Genomic DNA, 3,533 nt, shown 5'->3' with positions numbered 1-3,533 from the left:
CGAATGGTAAGCGATTAATGGGGAATTAATGCAAGCAATTAACAAGCCATGGATAGGGATTCGCTAGATGAGTGGGACTTAATGGTTGTGATGCCTTGTTTTCACATAGAAAGACTGCAATCTTTTATAGTAAGATATGGATGATGACTTAGAGAGACGAGTCTCATACTTCTCTACGCGGTGTAATTTCCACTGTATATAAGCCTCTCTCTCTCATCTCTCTCTCTCTCTCTCTCAACTGTACGACTGTGGTCTCACTTGTTAGCACGAGAGATGACGAAACTAGGAAGCACTAAAAATAATGACGTCTAGTCAGATGCCCATGTTCTCACAGGCATAGATTCCCCCTCTCCTTACTTTTCTAGTGTATTTTCTTCACCACAAGCGCAGACACACCACCTCCTTATATTTTCTCTCCTTACTTTTCCAGTGTGTTTTCTTCACCACAAGTGCAGACAGCACCACCTCCTTATATACTTAAGCTGAAACAGTCTGCAAAAACGTATTTCACAATGTCCACAGCTTGGTCGTTCAACAGACAAAAAGCAGGCTGTAACAGCACTCGTTTTTCATTTATTGCTCGTCTGTCGGCTTACTACATATCCCATTTTGTTCCTTCGATGTAAATATACGCGAAACATATCGCATGATCTGTGAGTTGTACCACTGCCTTTAACCCAACTCACGTCAACGGAAGCCCGAGGGTTCGGCTCGGATGAGCCCGTCGACGTCTTCGCAGCATTTTTGGACGGTCGAGCAGCAAATTTCAGCAGTAAGGACGGTGCAGATGAGGCCTGCACATCAAACAAGTAAGTCATTTTTGGAGCACGGCGACTGACAACTTAAGCGGGACACACTCTTCTAAGTTTCTCGATTACGCAACAGGATCAAAGAAAACGATGAAAAGATCCTTGATCATACAAACAGTAGTATCTAACTCCGCGAGGAGAGCATCGTAGGATGAGGGATGAAGGCGATGAGGAGGGGATGATGCGACATGAGGTGCTGCAGCTGAAACCAAGAGAAGAAGAATAAGGAAGCTGGTAGGGAGGCGATCCATGGACAAGGAAGGAAGGAAGAAAGGAAGCTTGGGTAATGAAATGGATGGTTGGAGAGGAGAGGAATGCCGAAGATCTCTTATATTCACCCCTCCTCTCTCTCGTGTCCCTCTCTTCTCCTCAACCAAGTAAGAACGCTCCTCTCGTTTTGAGCATTCGACACACACTCCTCATAGCACATGTGCATGCATGGTCTCGTGATGAGCATGCTCATCACGATATCCCTCGCACATGAGTCTCTTCCTCTTTTTATTAAAAAAAAACAACCAAAAGCCGAATATATTAACAATGTGAAAATTCACTCGACGCGCCAAAGGAGATGTGACAAGCTCACCCTTAGATTATGAAAACCCTTAAATCCCCTCTCTCGTTATCCTTCTATCATAGCATTCATTTCATGCCCTTGCATAATTCCCATAATAAGAGAAGCCAAAACAAATGCTATGGCTTTGCCTTTGACATGCCAAAAAAGGCCTGAGTCAAAGCCCCAAGCAAAATCAGACCCTTAACAAAATCGGCCCAGACAAAAAAGGGCAAGCAACCCTGGGCCTACGTAGCAATGCATTTTATTTCCGGGTGAGTAGACACCCCAATTCCATGAGGCAGGTGCCCACTACATCATCGTTATTATTCACTAACATCCCCATGTCTCTCTGAGAAGCCGCAACAGTTAGTGTTATCGCTCCCTCCATTGAGCCTGTCACCTTACTATGAGCCATGGCTACCTGATTTTTAAGGTACCATACTGCAAGATCCACTGTAGTGTGCACATAAGGCCAGTAGGTTGCTAACGTTAAGGGGAGTCCTTTTATGTCCCCCAGCAACACAACCTTCCATCTGGATCTATCATAGAAAAGTGCTATCAATATCGACTTTCTATTGGCCCCCTAAACTCTGAACCATACACTCCGAGAGATACAGGATAAGCCTATAATAAATATTTGATGTCCTCCACGATCATATTGTAAAGAGGAGAAACCGTATTAACATTGACCCACCTTGAGAATTTTCCTCTAATGGGTAAACATCCCATAAGCATTTTCCAAAGTAAGAATTTTGCTTTACTAATTCTGCATCCCCACCAAATATCCTTAATTCTGTCAAGCCACCATTTTTCTCTCTTCCTCAACCCCTATTTACTATATTTAACCCAAGTGCTGGCAACATTATCTCACATAGCCCTTATTAAATGATCCTTGAAGAGATCTCTCTTAAGTAAGTTTCTTGTCGAAATGACCATTGATTAATCCACTAGTTGTATGAGAAAATTACATTAGATGGTCAACTTTCAGGAACGTGGCTGAAGACATCGACCAGCAAGGCAACTTCAAAACTCAAGCTACTCTCAGTTCTTCCATGGCCTTCTAATCAGCCTTCAGTTGATCCCATACATCAATCCATCTCCTTGTACCTTTTCTATGAAGTCCCCCGCCCGTGGAAGATCGAGTTGAGCAAAGGGCTCACCCCTATATTAAATAGGTAGACCCCACCAGATAGCCTCTCCTAAACTCCCATCCCCTCTCAGGTGACACCATGCTTTCCAATGAAGTTTCCCATAATATTCATTCCTCATTCATTCCAAGCTGACACTAAGCTTGCAATCAAATTCGACTCTTTCTTTTGATAGGAAGCCTTGAGAAAGCTTCTCCTACCAAGATAGATCATCCCATTTGCCAAGTGCTTGGCTTTTCATAGCTCTTGAAACCAATGCACTATTTGCACCCACAGAATGTTGTACTCAAAAAGCTTAGGCATCCATTTACCAAAACTAATGAAAGATTCTTTAGGCCAATATTTGGCAGACCAAGGATACCTCTACTTTTTGGAATCTTGATGAAATATAATGTAGGTCCATTTTACCCTACTCTTTATCCCATAGGAAAGATCTGAAAATTTTTTCTATTTCTTCCCAATGACTTTTTCTTAAACACCAAATGGAAGCCAAGTATGTAGGAGTGGCTAATAATACATGCTTCAGAATTAAAAGTTGTGCGTTCCAACCCAAGGGAAGCCCATTTGAAGGTAATAGATTTCGCTTGATCTTACCATTAAACCATTCCCCCCTCTGATGTAGTGTTATGCCCAAACATAAAGGAGCACCTAAGTATCTCAGAACTTCACCTTTGCTTTCCCAATGGAGTTGATACTCCTTAGCCCATCCCGATAGCTCATCCTGAGCCATTCTGAGAGCAAATGTTTTTGCCCAACTACAAATAGAGCCCGATGCAAGAGATACAATGACAGAGGCCTAGAGGGTAAGAGGTAGGCCTTTGCTTTTTGGAATCTTGAGGCCCATGAAATATGATGCATCTTCCTTTTACCCAATTCTTTAGCCCAAAGGGAAGATCTGAAACATTTTTCTATTTTTTCCCAATGACTGTTTCTAAAATAACAAATGAAAGCCAAGTATGTAGGAGTGAGTGATAATATATGCTCCAAAACTATAAGTCATGCATTCCAACCCAAGGGAAGCCC

The 3,533-nt window shown here is 42.5% G+C and overlaps 1 long non-coding RNA gene across 1 annotated transcript; it reads right to left on the bottom strand.

Moving 5' to 3' along the window:
• Positions 1 to 554: 554 nt before the first annotated feature.
• Positions 555 to 1,104, bottom strand: LOC147888614 (uncharacterized). The gene is made up of 2 exons (XR_015542994.1): positions 922 to 1,104; positions 555 to 794 (listed from the first exon to the last, which is right to left on the bottom strand). It is a non-coding gene; the product is annotated as an uncharacterized LOC147888614 (long non-coding RNA).
• Positions 1,105 to 3,533: the final 2,429 nt, after the last annotated feature.

The sequence above is a fragment of the Dipteris shenzhenensis genome, chromosome 21 (assembly GCF_047967505.1).
Source record: "Dipteris shenzhenensis isolate YYH24624 ecotype China chromosome 21, Dip_SZ_1.0, whole genome shotgun sequence".
Classification (NCBI taxonomy): domain Eukaryota; kingdom Viridiplantae; phylum Streptophyta; class Polypodiopsida; order Gleicheniales; family Dipteridaceae; genus Dipteris; species Dipteris shenzhenensis.
The sequence above is the reverse complement of the archived record's forward strand: the minus strand, read 5'-3'. Positions and strand labels throughout refer to the sequence as shown.